The sequence below is a fragment of the Crocodylus porosus genome, unplaced genomic scaffold (assembly GCF_001723895.1).
Source record: "Crocodylus porosus isolate Cpor-Errol unplaced genomic scaffold, CroPor_comp1, whole genome shotgun sequence".
NCBI lineage: Eukaryota > Metazoa > Chordata > Crocodylia > Crocodylidae > Crocodylus > Crocodylus porosus.
In genome coordinates, this window is record NW_017728907.1 from 24,416,172 (window position 1) to 24,434,614 (window position 18,443).

Here is an 18,443-nt window from a genome sequence, read left to right on the forward strand (position 1 = left end):
ACAGAGGGTAGGGCTTGGGGGGACTAATGGCAGAGCCACCCACACTGCACAGGGTAGTGGAGGGCAGTAGGGACAACCCCCACATCTGAAAGCAGCCAGTGAGTGGGGGCTTTTTGTTGTTGTCACTGTTTTTAAATAGCAGGGACCTGAGGTTGGGCAGGGCAGCCATTGATGGAGCTGGGAGAGTGGGCGGGGTATGAGGCCTGTCCCGTTTGGAGATTCAGCTGAATCAATTCAGTACAGTGATTTGAATCACTGAATTAAATTACTGTCCCCTGAATCGGCCAAATCCAAAGCAAATACTAGCCACTTCACACAGGCCTAATGAGTATCATGTGACAAATTGTATTGTGTCAGATGTTAAACCTTGATAACAAAGGCCAATCAGCCATGAATAAGTTGATTGTTGAAACGGTAACTTCTCTGTGCCATGGAAATATCCTGAGATAATTTTAGCATGTGGTCAGCTTGTTATAATTACACATTATAATTTGTTGCACAATGCTTTCATATAATGTAAAACAAATGTAATATCTGCCAGGGGCCTTATGAGACAAACATAATGGATATTATACATTTCCTTTTTCAGTAAGGTTGTGGCTACTTGAGAACTGAACTTCTGGAATGAAGTCAACAGCAAATGCTCCCACAGTTTGGGTTTTTTTTTCTTCACTAAGGATGTACAAATATGTTCTGCCTATTTCCAGATAAATATGGATCTCATATATAAATAATTATTTTAGACTTGGATGCTTTCCCTTATATATAAGAGCTTGTACTATTTGTTCCTTCAGCAGGAGGCTTGGTGGTCCTGCTACTTTAAGAGAAGGTAGACTGCAGATGGAGCAGTCTGCAGATGCTGCAGAGGATCATATGGCCCAATCAGGGGTCACATGACCCCAAAGGAGGCTGGTCTTACAGAGTATAAGTCCAGAGCCTGAACTGGAGCAGGACTTTGATCTTGACCCTTGAGAAACTGACAGGGTCAGGGACTCACAGCCCAGAGAAGGGTGGAGTCAGGGCCAGGGGCCCAGTGCCTTGGCATAGGCAGGATCTGGTCAGGGAACCAAAGCTATACCCAGGAATAGTCAAAATGGGCCAAGTGCCTGGGTGTGGGCAGAGAGATACAGCTCTATAGCAAACAGTGGCATCTGCAAGGCATAGACATGATGTAAGGGGCAGTCAGAGCCATATAATTAGCCTTTAAGGTGGAGAGACACCTAAACTCAGGAGTGTGAGATCAAACTTGAGAAACTCTGAGGCAGCCTCCCTTTATCTAAAAGATAAATACATCAAGGTGTGGCAGGAAAATGAAGGGGATATTGCCCAAAGGCAACATAGTTGATAAGGGTTGAGGGAGCTCCAGAGCATCACGGCCACCCCTGTAGTTGAACCCTATTACAGTTACATAGTGGATAAATGGCTCTCTTTTCCAATGTGCCACTGCTTAACAGAAGTGACCCACTTACATTTTGGTTTTTTTGGAGGTTTTAAAATTATTTTCCCCTAAAATAAATTTAAGGGGGGGGAATGAAGTTGCTAGTGATAGATTCTCAAGTAGGATAACTTGACAATGAAGTGAAGATCTGTCCTATCAAGTAACACAATAGTGTACATATGTACAAATTTATTTTTATATAGGTATATAAAATGATGTCTCAGTCCATGGTCTCAAAGTATGGAGAAGTAGGAGATGTGGTCATCTATTCATTTATTTTGACACTTCTTTTTTTATGTTACTGTTTTCCAGACAACTTCCCTTTTTATACTGGAGACATTTCTCAGCCCTAAGTAACTTATCATTCTTTGTGATTATGTTATTTCGTATTTTATCTTTCAGGTCTTTCTACATTACTATTTCATTAATACTAAATGCATATCTAATATTTCATTCTGTATTTTCCTGCCAAGTGCCCTTTTTCTTTGCTCTTCTAAAGTTTTCATTAAACCAAACATAGGAATTTTTTCAACCTGATTTTCATCATCATGAATCACTACATAACCTACCTTACTTTAACATATTTCTCATACCATGTCCTTCTAAGGGCCTTGTTACACCTTACACTGTGAGCTACATAAGTGTTGATAGGTGTTAGTGCTATCTTGAGTTTGGAGCAGTCATGTGCTCAGGCCAGCAGGGACCTAAAGGACAAAGGCAAGAATCTGCCCCCACATTCCCAGTCCAGGCTTCCTACCACAAGGCTCACCCAGTTTCCCCCCTGCCCCAGTGGATCCCTCTCTGAACCTCAGGGTTCTCCTTTTCTTTTCCCACCCATGACCCCTGCCTACTTGTACCTGCCTGGATAACTGTCCCAAAGGAGCAAGTGGGAGGGTGTTAACCTAGCTGCCCAGGCACCATTGTTAGTCTGCTGGTCTTATGGGTGCTGAGCTTTCCCAGAGAGCAGCAGCAAGGATAGCCAGGCAGGCAGGTTAACCTTCCTTTCTTGTTCCCCTGGAACAGACAGCATGTGGAGCCACAAGTAAGCAGGGGGAAGAGGGACAGTGGGCTGAGATCTGGGTGCTGAGGAGGGTGAGGAGGGGGCAGTTGGCTTGATCTGAGCCAGCAGGAAAGTGTGGGGTGGGGAGTGTGGTTGATGTAACCTAGAGTGGGTACACCTTAGCTTAACGTAAGCTGGGTAGCTCAGATGAGGGAGAATCCTGCCTTAGAGTGGCATAACTTTGATCCACCTAATATGTGCTTAAACCAGGTTCAGGTGTCAATATGCGGACAATCCGGGGGTTAAGGTTTCCAGGAGCCACTTAAAATTGCCAATTAACAAGGCCGTAAGATTTCAATTTCTCTTATAACAATATACGTCACTAAATAATGACAAGCTATAAAATAGCAGCATCAGAAAACATAGTCTGTTTCCAATGGAAAACATATTTGTAGCCAAGTCAGTCTGCTATCTGACTTGCATTTTCAACATATTTCTGATATCACTGAGTGCTCATTCCTAATTCAGTTTCTATTTCTATGTTAAGCATGAGCACAGCTATTTAATCACTTATTTTGGATATGTTTGGTTCTTAAGACAAAAGTGAATCTGTTGCAAAGAATTACTAAAAGCATCTGAATTGCAGCATTCCAACAAATTCCTTATCTCATCTTCATAAGCAGTGATGCTTTCCATTTCCCATTTGTCACGCTTATGAAATCTGAAGCTTTCTAATATTACCATATGCTTTGGAGCTAAGTGGTTTTACAAAATATATGTTTGTTCTTTAAATGTCTTATCTGTTTTTTTCTGAATCTCTTACCATTGGACATATGTAAATTATTGAACATAAATTACTATAGATTTTCTCATTTCATCTCTCTTAATAGCTTAAGCTGAGTAGAATGTTTTGTGCTGTTAGCTTTCACTTAAAATGCAGGCTTTGCTCTATATATAAAAATACAAGTCTCAAGATTGGAAGCCTGTGTCCAATCAGGTACAGAGACAGAGGTCCTGGTTCCTTAATTCTTTTGGTTATTTTGTCAGGAAGAGGGCAAAAATTCAACTAAGTTCAGGAAAAGAGCTAGAGTTCAACTAAGCCAATGTCACTCTATTTAGGATGATGAGAAAATATGCCATGTTCCATTTAATGGAAACCCTCTTGTGCCTGGAACAGCTCCCACCTTTCAAACATCAGGAACATATTCAGATTGAGTTCTTATGTTCTGTAAAAAATATTGTGAAAGGAAGGAATGACAATTCTGCATTTAATTAGTTATTGTCAGATACTACCCAGATTAATTCATTGAATAGAGTTGTAGCCTAATTAAGTCTCAGACTTAACATCTCATCTTTCTTCCTGTATGTCTGTGACAAAGATTGGACCTGATTTACAGAGATATTGAGCACTCATAGCTCCAAGTAATGTCAAAGGAAATTGAAGATATTTTTACCTTCAGTTTTGTGTTTTTTAAATATCAGCTATTGTTCCAAGAACTTGCATTTTTTCTCCTGTATATTATTAAATTCTGATCTGTGTAATTCAGTTATTCAATTAGGCTCCTTGGTGTTATTTAATTGAATTATGGTATCTGAGACATTTTATCCCAGATCCCAACAATTATGTGTCAATCCATGACAGATCTTAAATGGCTTGCATGGGCAGATGCATGATTTTATTCCAGTATTCAAGCATCCAAGAACTGTGGAACTTTAAATGGTATGCCTGCATCTGGCTGCCTGTTCACTGGGCACAGTCATCTGGGAATAAGGAGTTCCATGCCACATATTTAGATTAAAGTGGGATGCCACAATGATGTTCCACAGTTCTAAAACTGCAAAGCAAGCTATATGGACAAAGTTTGGCACCATTAAATATGGAACATCTTTGTGGGTGGTTTGCTATTTTATCACATTAAGTTGTTTAAATGTGTGGCATGTTACAGTTAATCATGTAATAAATGGGATGTCTGCCAGTGGCCTGAAAAAATGTTTATTGGTCTCACTGGGTGTCTACACATGCTCCAAGAGCTGCTCTAATTAAAGCACCCACAACATCACATGTATTCAGCATCCCACACTTCAAAATGGTGCTGGGGTGGTTTTAACTAAAGTTCATCAAACCAGCTTTAGTTGCAGTGCCCCTGTTGCCATTTCGAGGTGTGGGGATTCTGAATACACATGCCATGGAAGCTACTGGAGCATGCTAATTAGCATGCTCCAGCAGACTTGATTAATTGAGTCTGCTCCAATACATGCTAATTAGCACACATTGGAGCAGATGTCTGGCGCTTGTATAAGTGCCCACTGAGTTCATAGTGTCTCCATCCAGGGTAAATTAAATAAAAAGTTAAATAATATCCTCTTTACTGAAGACTCAGTAAAAAGAAGCAAGCAGGAGCCTTAAAGGCATGCAAATTGCACACCCATACTCTATTGTAATTTACTTGTTCTGTATATTGATTGATTTATCCTTTTACACCAGTATCAGGAACAGGCAGACATTAGGATATCCATGGTTAGCTCACATAGAGGACAGCTATTACTGTGCCATGCCATTAGGCATAAGTGAAAGCAGGTAATAGGTTTTTTGCCTTAACAAACAGTTATTAGGTTGAACAAATAGCTATCTGAGTGAACATGGCTACACAGAAACTAAGTTCATATAAATTACATTAGTAGACCTTTACCCCTAACTATTTTGGGGATCGCCCCATGTGAAAATGCCATTACTTGCTCATTATTTTTAGTATCAGTTTAAAAAATAATAATTCCAATTTAAATGTTACCTCTGTCCAAGTATTCAATAACTGGTTATTACTGAATTCCAAACTCAATACCCTAAAAGCACCATATAATGGATCTAGTAATATGCAAGCTGAATGTTATGGTCTCAGCTGAATATCCATTAAAGTTAATGCCAAGACTCTTACTAAGTCCACAAAGCACTGAGTCAGGTCATTACTGCTTTTCCTGGCAGGTCTCTTAATTAGCCACTGGTGTACTACATGCGTAAAAAAACTCACATACAGTGATGTTTCCATCTTTCCTGGAGACCAGTGAAGCAGTGTTACTGGCACCTTCATTGGCCCTGCATTTCATATGGATGCTGAGATGGATGCCGAGATTTTTATCAAAATGGCAGTGACAGACTGAGCCATGCCAAGTGACTGGGAGTGAATCCAGGGTTCTGAAGAACAATGTTTTTTTGAGTAAACCTGAAATATTTTAAGGTGACCTTTGAGAACAAAGCTTGGCAACATGTTACATTGTCTAGGTTATATGGAGTTCAGATTATCATAATTGTTCCTTTTAGACCTTACTGTGTATGAAGGTTTTGAATATAGTCAAATATTTATTGTTGATTTAAACGTTATGTTGAATTATGGCTGCAGCCAAGAATGCATTGGGGCTCTTCTCTGGAATCAAAGCAGGGAGGTATGGGTTACTATTAATTGAAGTTCTCAGGGGCTGGTCTCCTGTAGCGGCCAACTGATCAGGCTGCCACATGCACTTGGCTGCTCTCCACAATCTCTGGCACCCGGGAGAACCTGGAGATCATGCTGAGATGTGTGCACAGGGATCTCCTGGGTGCAGGCCATTCACTGCACAAGCTGTGTTGCTCCTGCCTCAAACAACAAAAGTTTATACAGTGCTCTACTGGTAGGGTTTTCAACTGCTCAAACTAAATCACTCAATTTCAGCTGGTTGATATGAATGCTTACATGCACCCTATCTTTTGTGTTTTTTAATGCCATGTAAAGAATCAAAACATCCACCTGAGCTTAGTGGCCCACTGACCTAGTGTCATTAAGGCAGAGCAGCTTCTTTAGCTGGCAGACCACAAGAGAAAGATGGGGACAGCATCAAGTATAGGTGTCTTTGACTTGCAGCCCAAAATAACCAGGCATTCAATTACAGTTGGGTCAGTCTTTGGCATGAGCCAAAGGCTTTGGTAAGATTTGAACTCATACCTCAATAGTTGTAGTGACACACTATAGCTGTAATGATTTTTTCCACCATGCTTTCAATGATAATGATGCCCCAATGCCCCCAAGAGTAATTATAATCATTATAGAAATCTAGCTTTTTTGAAGACTGACACACATTAGCCTTCTTTCTAATGACCAGGGGTCCTAGTTTTCTCTGATTTAAAAAAAAAAAAAAAATCCCAAATTTCAGTTTAAAAAAGTAATCTCATATCTGCATTATTCTATGATTAAAATGAAACATCACTATATAGACCTCTCTCTCGCTCTCTCATATATATATATATATGTATGTATGTATGTATCTATATCTACACACACATGCGCACACACACATTAGTGTTTAATTTAAAGCATGGAAAAATGTGGATTTGGGGTTATTTTTTTTAACTGAAAATTGGGGATTTTTTTTTAAATGTGAGAAAGCCAGATTCCCTGCTAATGCTAATGGCTCCTAAAAGTAAAAGTAGGTGGTTTCTACTTATGTGTATTCAAAGACAACAAAAAAAGATGTTGGCAAAGAAAAGACACGTAACTGAAAATAGCTACACATTTTATACTTCAGTGTATCATCTTAGTCTTCTATTTTGTGCTTAATATGTAATTTGGATGTAGTATATGTCTTAGCTTTTTTTTTTTTCCATCTCAAGCATCATCACCTTACTTTTCCACAATAAATTGCAAATCTCACTTATTTACCATGGTTAAAGTCTGTTTTATGCATCATGAAATTTGCTGAAGTTATTGTTATTTGACTAAAATGACTGTCACCCTCTTTCCTCTACCTATTTTTGCACCACCTAATTTCATAGCTTTTATGTTCCTTTTACTTGTCTATCAAGAAAGAGGAGAAATTGTATCTGTATGTATAACACTACTATCTGTGGTATTCCATTAGTGACCCCCATCAAATTGCTTCTACTGCTAAGTAGTATTCATGTTCTAGCTTTAATAAATTATACTTATATCTCAGCAGCACCCTTCATCATGGCAGTTCCTTAAGTGGTTACAAAATATAGGTACAAGCATCACTTTGATGTATTTGGAGAAACAAGGTCCAATTTAGTAAGACACTTAGGCATGGAAATAGCTCCACTGGCTTCAGTGGGAGGACTCAGATACTTCAGCTTAGGCTGTGCTTGAGTGTGTGACTGAATTGGGGTCATTATTAGAAAAGACATTATACAATAGCTCTTTTAGAATTGGTAAGAAAAATATTGGTAAGAAAAATATCCATCCTAACCTGCTTTGTGGTCTCCATTTAATCCTAATTATACAGGCACCTAAAATATTAATGTTCTGCTTCCATAATACTTTTCTCCCATGACCATCCCTCTTATTATACCTTAAAACTAAGATAATTAATTCATGCATTTATAGTTCCCTCATTAAGTACTGAAAAGGAATTAAGAAGAATGCAGTGTAATCTAAAATGCATAAATATTTTACTCTGTTTACTCTTCCTTTTTAATGTTTCCTACTTTAATTGGCTTTCTGAAATCTTGCTGTATCTCTGGCCTTCCACAAATGCATTACATTTTCAATATGTCTTTCTATGTCTGTGATCGCATGATTGGTACCAAATTCCTGATAAAATATACTTAATGTACTCTCAAGTTATACTAAATTTAAGCTATAACATATCTTACTGACTTTACTTATTTTATAAGACTTTGTGTTAGCTCAGTTGCTGCCAGGCCATAAAAAAAGGTTGCTATTTAATTTTGAGTCATCTGTGATTTAAGATTTAACAACAACAAGAACAGTAATAATATGGTACCATGATGCATCCTCACCTGGGTTAAGGAATCATTTTATCAGCCATCAACAGGATCAACCACAACTTTATAGCATGTACTAATTGTCACTACCACATTTTTCATTCCATGAACCCTTTACACAAAAAATATCTTTAATAGAACTGGTTCAAAAAACAAAAAGAATCAGAATAAAACAGAATCAAAATAAAACCCTAGCCCCACCCCTTTTATAATTATAATTTCATTTTTTAAAGCATCACCTTCCTCTAATTTTTAGGGTTTTTTTAGTTTCTTGATTTTTTTAAAAATATCGTGTACAAATGCACAATACATATACATTTATTAGTTGTACCCCTATTTTTTAGCTTCTTTTTCAAATAAGTTTTGCCTAAACATACTTCATGATCACAGACAGTTCCAGTGTCAAACAACCTTTCTTTTTGTTGAGGAAGCAAACAAATAAAAAGCAATATCAGTCATTTTGTCTTCATCTTTTAAAGGATGATTATAATATCTTTACTCAGAGTCTCTATTTTTTTTTAGTTCAAGAGAGTGAGATATAGTAAATAGAGCACTGAATCAGAAGACCTGCCACTGACCTGTATTGTGACCTTAATCAGGTAATTTCACCTCTGTTTCCAGGTTGTTTAAAAGATACTAAGGCCCAGAACAACTTATTCATGAGCAAGGATCCTGGTTTTCTCCGATTTAAAAAAATACCCAATTTTTGGTTAAACCCCGCAACCCAATTTTTCCCATGAATTAAATGAAACACCACTAATAGCAAGCTAGATAGATAGAGCGACGGAGACAGAGACTGAGACTTCTCTCTCTCTATATATAGTGATGTTTAATTTTAATCATGGAAAAATGTGGATTTGGAGTTACTTTCTTAACTGAACATTGTTTTTTTTTTTTTTAAATTGGAGAAAAACAGGATCCCTGGTCATGACTTCAAAGTGTGCATGGAGGGGATGGAAGGGAATCGGGGGAGCAATATAGGATGGAAAGTTTATTAGGAAACCTGGGAAAGAAAGGAAGGGCTTGCTAGATATAGCAAGCTTATCATTCATTTTCGGGATGAAATAAGGAGCTCTGCCCTACTTGCTTTAAGTTGTACAAGAGTTTCTGTATCTTGTTGATTATTTCAGTCTTTTAATCCACCTGAGACATTTGCCCAAGTAAGATTTAACTAAGCTCAACAGCTTTCAGATATTTGAAGAATGGCTAACACCAAATTAAACTTTCCTTTAGATTTCTCTAAGCATTTTTTAGCACTCTATGGCCTCCTCTACACACTATATGCATTGCACAATTAACTGGAAACATGCTACATGTGCAAAGTACTCATCATACAGTAAAAAGCTCCAACCAGATATAAAGGTAGACCTTGAAAATGTCTACTAACATTATAGCTAGTTGCTACTGAGTTTTAATCTGCACATGTAGCAGGGTCTGCCCTGTTACTGGGAGCCCCATCAGCTGATGGGGCTCCCAGCCACAGGGGTTGAGCATGCTTAGCAGGGGCTGAGAGCTCTGTAACCGAGTGGACTCTCAGCATCAGCAGCTGCCATGCTTGGTCCCAATAGCAAGGAGATGCAGAGTCTCCCAGCTGTGGATGCTGGTTGCCAGACCCAGATGGGTCCTGGCAGCTGGGGGGAAGCATGCTGTCCCTGGGGTGCATAAAACCCCCTGCAGCCTGGGGAAGCATAGTGGCTGTGATATATGAGCCTTGGGGGCCACTGAAATCTCTGGAATTGGGGTTCATGGAAGTCACATTTCCCCAGCTCTGGGGGTTTCCTGCACCCCTGGAGGTGGGGGATAATGGCTGCTGCAGTACCCTAGCCTCAGATTGTTCACACATCCCTGGGGCTGTGGGATCATGTTTGCAATGATCTTTCAACCCCAGGGGTACATGAGTAACCCCCATGTCTGAGAGTCTGTCAACTGAGGACTGGTCTCTCCCTGCACTGGCAATGCATCTAATGCATGATCGCACAATCCTGGTGGCATGTCAGGAGGTGTGCGATATACACAATCAGTAGCAACTGGCTGATTGTGTAGATTGCACATTAGATCCCATCGTGCCTTTACCTGTATGTATAGAGGCGGCCAAAATTATAAACAACCAAAAAGAATTATATAACAACAATAACAATAAATAATAATACTGTGCATTAAGATATATGTACACAACTAGGTACCATTTAATTTTTCTGTGTATATGCCTCTGTGTGCAATTATGTGTGCATAATATGTACCAGAGACAGCCTGAGTATGTGTGTACACATGTATGTAGCCCCATGCTTTTTTTTATAACAAAGTCTGAATGAAAGGAGTCATGACGAGGAGAAAAATCAAGATGGGAAGAGCCATTACTTTCCAAAGTTTAAATATGGTTTTGAAGAGTTTTCCATTTAAAAAGTAGGTTAGCATTGTGTATTGTAGAATTTGGTGAGGAAGAGTTTCATGCAGCAGTGTAAATAGTACTCCATCAAAAAATTCAGACAGAAAAAGTAACTACCAGTATTTCCCATTAAAATGGTGTGTCCTAGTGTTGCTCTGAAAATTGACATGATCTGAAACTTTCTTTTAGTTGAAGACTAAAGTGAAGAAAGATGAACTAACAATAAAGACAATAGGAGTTTTACTGAAGTTGAATCTAAGTCATGCATGAAAATTTTCTAGATGTACATAGTGAAAGAAAAAAAAACCAAATTAATGTAATATACACTTCCTGGGTGCATCTACATGAAATAATATCGCACAATAGTTACTGTGCAGTAGCATCAGTGAATGTCTTTTTAGTGATGCCACAGTCCAGTAGCCTAATAATACTGCACAGTAGTGTATTAGCACTTCTGTTTATTTTTTATTATACCATTTATTGAACAAACTGCATAGGGACAACATGATGGGAATAAAGTATTTTCCAGAATCAGTTGCATAAATAAGGTGGGACAACAAAGACATCAGCCCTGCACATTGTCTTGATGGGGGTAGGGAAGTTTGGAAAAATAATAGTTACTACTGGCTGAGCACACAACTGTGTGGGCACACTGGCAACTGGCAGCTAGGTACTGCTGCTGCCTAGAGCACCATGGTACCCTGTAATACCTCTGGCCATGAACCATTACTGAACACAGACCGTACCCCACAGTTCAGTTCTGTACATCAGGCACACAGAATGCAAATCCAAGATTTCATCCATTCCTTCTCTCAGGCCTCCCAAGACCTCTGCAGTTGGAAGAATATTTCATGCAATTCCTTGATTTCCATATCCCCTGGACTGAAGACATAAGGGATCCTAACCTAGATACAAAGACTAACAAGTAGGTTTTACATCCCTGAATGCCTGACTTTTGTCAAACACAATCTGGCCCTTTTCTTTTTCTTTGTATTACAGAATGCAAGAGCAGCTGAACAAAAAGTCTTTTTCCTTTATATGAACCAATGTCCTTAGTTTTAGAGGAAATTCGAGCAAAATGTTATCAAGGCATGCTTCAATATTAGTGGCTGTTTTAGTCATGTAAGGAACAGTACATGAAAGAAGAGACCCTAAAGCCATAAGCAAAAGAGCAATGTATTATCTCAGCAATTCTCTATTTCTACCCTGCATATTATGAAAGCTATTTGTGGTAGAACAAAAGTTTGTTCTCCTGCAGTTCTGCAATCCTGTTTCTCCTTGGAGGGAAAGTCTAATTTGTTTTATAGTTGATATCAATTTGTTGCCACCAAAAAACAAGATAACATCATAAATTTGACATCAAGTCTTCACTTTACGAATATTTAGTGGAAGATAAGGTATAAAAATGAAAATCTTTGTTCAGACAAAGATATTTCTGATATGTAGAAAGGAAATTTAGAAACCATGTGAAAGTTAAATGGATTGATTAGGTACTTGTGACATGTCAAGTATGATGATATTCCTTTCTAAAAGCTAATATTAATATTGCTATAGAACCATTGGTTTTGGCTTCCCATTTAAACATTGTCCTATGTCTAATTTTGACACCCCACCCTTCTTTTTTCCTGCATAAGTAATTCTAAGAGGAAAAACAAATCAAAAACCAAAACCCTGCATTCATTTTAAGATATAAATGGAATTTTCTCTTAGAATTTCAAGTCTACAACCCATAGATTTCCAATGCAAGTTACTAAAAAATGACTTATTTCAAATTAAGAAAAAGTTAGGACTTTCACGTCCCTCTCATTCAAAAGCTGAGCACTTCACACTTGCACAGATATGAAGGTGAATGCATACACAAATGGAGAATACAGCTTAGGACAACACTAGATTTAAAAGAAAAGGAGTTAGAATGATCCTTACTGACCAGTTCAGTGGTTCTCAAGTTTTCTTCACAGTGTATCAGCTCTATATAGCACTGACACTTATCTGGAATCTTACCTAGCTCCTGAAGGATTTAGGGAGTGAAAGTGGAAGGAAGCTGGCTTGCAGATAAGTTAATCGTATCTTGTACACTGATAATGGTAAAGGGGATTTTATATTGCACTTAGCTTTGGTTTATTGACATGAAAGATAACATTTAGGTAATACAGCTTAGGCCAGTTTCTTATTTTTTTTGCAAACAAAAGCTATATCAATACCATTGTTGTCATAGGCACAAATTTGTATGTCATAAAAGTTATAACCATGTTTCTCTTATAAATCTAAAGTAGATTGTGGCTTGGATAATACCATATTTATCAAAATCCAAGACAACATTGAATTTAAGATGACTCTCCCAATGATTAGATTCTATACATGGAAAAAATTATAAATTTGTTATATGTTTCCATGCATAGAGCCCCAGCGCCAGAGTGGGTGCAGAGGATACAGGGCTACAAAAAGCCCAGCACAGGAGAGGGTGCAGAAACAGGGCTGCAGAGAGCCCACCACTACAAGTTGTGTAGAGACCTTAGTGCCAGTGGGCCCTGCTACAGGGGGTGTAGAGACCCCAACATCAGAGGGCGCAGCTACTAGGGCTCAGGCCCTGGTGATGGCCCGAGGCTGAGCTAGACTGAGACCTCAAAACAAAGGACAATGTTTAAATACCATCTGTGAAGCATGCGGCATGGTAAAGGGAAGGTTTTGGAGCCACACAACCAGCCCATAAGGCTTGCAGTGTCCCACAAGGCACCTACTTATGGCGGGACCCAGCAAGGGGTTTAAGAGCCCACAAGGTTTAGTGGGGTCCATCAGGACTGTGCCTGTGCAGCAACTTGAGGGAAACCTCCCTACTATCTAAACCAACAAGACCAAGAAGGCACCCACAGAGAAAAGTTGGCATGATCATGGAGACCTAGGGCATCACAGCCATCCCTGGGGGCCCCGCACCATGACATTGTGCCTGTTCCTCTGCCACCTGTCCCCTCTACCATTTGCCTCCCCCAGTGGCCACCCTGGTCCTTTTCCTCCCATACCTATGCCTTCCCTGCCTGCTGCCTGCCTCCTCCACCACTTTTCCCCCATGCCTGCAGCCCTAATGCCTGCCACTTGCTTTCTATATAGTAGCTCTGGCTCCAGGATAGTCAACAGCCACAGAAGCTGTAGCCTGGCCAGGAAGATCACCAGTAGAAGTTCTGGGGCTGGTTGGCTTGGAGACAAAGGAGATGAAGCTGGGACCAGAGTTGAAGTTAACCAACACAGAGGAGGGGTGAGCAAGTGGCTAGTGAAAAAAACAGTGTGAAGAACATGCAGCACAATGCCAGACCAGATGCAATGTACCTGAGGATGCTGAGGAACTTGGCTAATGTGATTGCAGAGCCGCTGGCCATTATATTTGAAAACTCATGCTGATTGGGATAGGTCCCAGATGACTGGAAAGGCAAATATTGTGCTCATCTCTAAGAAAGGGAAGGAGGAGTATACAAGGAACTATAGACAAGTCAGCTTCACCACCAACCCTGAATAAATCATAGAACAGGTCTCAAGGAATCACTTTCGAAGTACTTGGGGGAGAAGGTGATCAGGAACAGTTGGCATGGATTCACCAAGGTCAAACCTCACCAACCTAATTGTCTTCTATGAGCAGATGAGTAGCTCTGTGGATTCAAGAAGATCTGTGGACATGATATACCTTGAATTTAGCAAGGCTTTGATATGGTTTCCTATAACATTCTTGCAAGCAGGTTAAAAAAGTCCAGGTTGGATGAATGCACTGTAAGGTATATGGAAAACTGGTTAGATCATCTGACACAAAAGGTAGTAATCAATTGCTCAATGTCTAGTTGCACCTGATATCCAGGGAGTGTCCCAGGCATTGGTCTTGGGTTAGTTTTGTTCAATATCTTCATCCATGACCTGGAAAGTGGGTTTTCAGCAAGTTTGTGAATAATATAAAGGGAGTAGTAAACATGCTGGGGGATAAAGTTAGGATTCACAGAAATTTTGAAAAATTGGAGGCTTACACCAAAAGAAATCTCATGAGGCTCAATAAGGACAAGTGCAAAGTCCTGCACTTAGGACAGAACAATCCCATACATCTGTAAAAGCTGGGGACCAACTAGCTAATAGCAGCTTTGCAGAAAAGGACCTAGGGGCTACAATGGACTACAAGTTGAATATAAGGCAACAGTGTACCCTTGTTGCCAGGAAGAGTAACAGTACACTGGGCTGGATTAGTAGAAGTGTTGCCAGCAGATAAAGATAAGTGATTATTCCCTTCTATGAAGCACTGGTGAGGCCACATGTGGAGTACTGTGTCTAGTTTTGGGCCCCCAGTACAGAATGTGGAGAAACTGTTTCATAGTTTCATAATTTCATAGTAGTTTGGGGTCAGAAGGGACCTGAACAGATCATCTAGTCTGATCCCCCACCGCTGGTAGGAGTACAAGCTGGGATCACACGACCCCAGACAGCTCTTCGTCCAACCTCTTTTTGAATTTACCCAAAGTAAGAGCAAGGACCAGTTCTCTAGGAAGTTGGTTCCAGATCCTAGCCACCCTAACAGTGAAATAGTGCCCCCTAATCTCTAACAAGAACCTATTCCCCAGCAGCTTCTGGCCATTGTTCCTCATCACCCCTGGTGCTGCTGGGGGGAATAGGGCCCTTCCTATTTGCTGCTAATCTCCCCTAACATGTTTGTAGGCTGTCACCAAATCCCCTCTCAGCCTCCACTTGCTGAGGCTGAACAGGTTCAGATCCCTCAGCCTCTCCTCATAGGGCCTGCCCTGTTGCCCTCCAACCAAGCGGGTGGCCCTCCTCTGAACCCTCTCAAGGCAGGCCACATCCTTCTTAAAGTGCAGTTCCCAGAACTGGACACAGTACTCCAATTGTGGCCTGACCAATGTCATGTAAAGGGGAAGTATCACCTCTCTGGACTGGCTTGAGATGCATCTTTGGATGCACGACAAGGTGTGGTTGGCTTTGCTGGCTGTGGTCTGGCATTGGGAGCTTATGATCATCTAGGAGTCAATAATGACTCCAAGATCCCTTTCCGCCTCTGTGCTCACAAGGGGGGAGCTCCCCAGCTTGTATGTATGCAACTTCTCTCCAGTTGCAGCACCCTGCATTTGTCTACATTGAACCCCATCCTGTTACCGTCTGCCCACTTCTGTTGTTTGGTCTAAATCTAATTGCAGCCTCTCTCTCACTTTGAGTGTGCCTACCTCTCCCCACATCTTGGTGTCTTCAGCAAACTTGGGCAAGGAGGTGGAAAACATGTTGTCCAAGTCACTGATGACGATGTAGAACAGTGGACCCCACCATTCACATCCCACCATGTCGAGTATGGCCCATCCACCACCACTCTCTGGGTATGCCCCATCAGCCAATTTTTGACCCATCTACCTGTGTAGGCATCAATGCCACAGTTGCTCAATTTATTAATGAGAATGGGGTGAGAGACAGTGTTAAAGGCTTTCTTAAAGTCCAGAAAGACTACGTCCATGGCAACACAATTGGATCAAGTCCAGCAGAAGTCAGCAAAATGTTTAGAATTCTAGGGTATGTGGCTTATGTTAGTGCTAGCTTGAATTTGGAGTAGTCACACCTTAAAGCTAAAAACCTGCTCTGACTGTCCCCTCACCTGCATAGCTGTGACTTGCTGGTGAGCAGTGGCTTGAGTATGAGCCAGAACTGTGAGTTACTATTACAGGGCTGGTGACATACTTCTATCCCTGCTCTAGGTGAAAAATTGGGGAGGGGGCTGGAAAATGAAGCTAGAGGTGCTGAGTTAATCAGATGAGGGTGGGTAATGAAATGGGAGGTAGAAAGGAAATGGGGGTAGAGGTGGTAAAATGAAGAAAGTCAGCCAGTGAATGATCAAATAAAATAAAAATCAAAGCTATTAAAAGAAAATAAAGAAAATAAATAAAGATGAATTAAATTAAAGAATGTTTCCTATTTTAATAAATTGGGATTTGGGATTTGAATGTGGCGGTTGCTGGTCATGGCTTCTGGGGTGGCTGGGAGGTGGGAGCAGTGAGGGAAAGTGCTTTTGTGGGAGCTACTGCCCCCTTCCTGAGAAGAAAACCCCAGCTAATGAGGACCTAACCATTCCTGGACCTGTCACTAGCCAGCATCTGCTCTGCAGGCTGTTTCCATGAGTTTGCACCCTTGGGGAACAAAAGATCCTACTCCCGGGGCAGGAGGGAGATTTGGCTTGGTGCCAAACCTGCCCCCTTGGCAGTAGAGCTAAGGAAATGGAAAGCTTGTCCACATGGAACAGGCAGTTGGCATAGGGGAGGCTGCATCCTGGGATGCTGAAGGACTTGAGTGGTTCATCTCTGGGAAGTGGCCACACATTATCGGAACATGAGCTGGTTAACACAGATCAGAGATAAATGTGCCTTAGAATGGTATAACCTTAAGGCTCCTAAAGTGTGCTTTAAACTAGTGTCACGTGTTAATATGTTACCAGTCCAGGAGTTAAACACTCCAGAAGCCACCTAAAATTAAAGTGTAACAAGGCCCTTATAGGAATTCAGATCTTGCTGTAAATCAGAAGTAGCTGCCAGCATCACAAATGATAGAACTAGATTTTCTTGTTCTTGTTCTCAGTAAGCTGACTATCCTCTCATAGCAGGCTCAGAAATACCCATTTTAATTACAACCTTTTATTTTCCAAAAACACCTCAGAGTTCATTCCCGCAGATAAATAGTTCTTGCCTTGCAAATTTTACTAGCATAAAGGCTAAGCAAAAATGGGCAGTCTTCCTTTTTGGCATGCTCATCGGTCTCAAAGGTATTTTAAAGACTTGTGGAATTTCAGACTTAGACAGTTTTGCTCTTCCCTCCCCCCTTACGGACTGCTGAGAATAAACTAGTGGAGCTTTGATTTATGTTCACACTGCTTGAAAAAAACTCAGACAGCTCTGAACTTGTATGGTCCTAGTTACAGTTGTAAAAGTCACAGAAGAAAAAAATCAACTCTACTGATTAAAAGGAAACATTTTAGTTCATGGCTGTTGGGATGAGGGGACCACATTAACAGGAGACTTCTATTGATTGATTTATTTTGCCTGCAATGGTTGCTTGTTGGCAATACTTCAGAGAATGAAAGAGTGCTGTGAACTAAACTTAAAGTAATCAACTCAGTTATATTATGGCCCATTCAGAGATATATTTATGTCCCTAACTAAACACATAGACTTCAGATGCTCTTTCAAAAACAAGGCAAGAAATTTAGTGTCACAGTTTATTTCCTGTGCAGCCAAAGTGAAGGTATGGAATAACCATTAGAAAATATAACTTATGCATTGGAACTACAAGCCCTTTCCCTACAAGCCTAGGAAGAAAAGGTGTAATACATGTGCTCCAGGAGTGTATGTGCACTCCCGGGCATCCAGAGCATCACATGCATCAGCATCTTCATACTGAAAAATGGCAGTGGGGGCACTTTAACTAAAGTTTATTGAACAAGCTTTAGTTAAAGTGCCCCCACCACCATTTTTCAGCTCACAGATGCTGGTACACATGACACTGCAGTCCGCTGGATCATGGTAATTATCATGCTTCAGCAGACTCAATTACTGAAGTCTTCTCTGATATGCTGTAATTACAGGGCAGCCTCTTTGCTCATGTATAGATGCCCAAGCAATCAGTGTATGCCTGTGCTTCAACTATAGACTGTGTGCAGCTTCCAATTTTGCTGTAATATTTTCTATCTCATTATTTTGTAGAAACTCAAGACTTAAAAAGGAAAGAGGCAACGTGGAACTCTGCGGCGGGCCTGATCCCGGATTGCGGCCGAGCGGCAGTTCCAGGAGGCCGTCCACTATCCCGGCTTTGCCCCGGTGACCCGTCCGGGGGT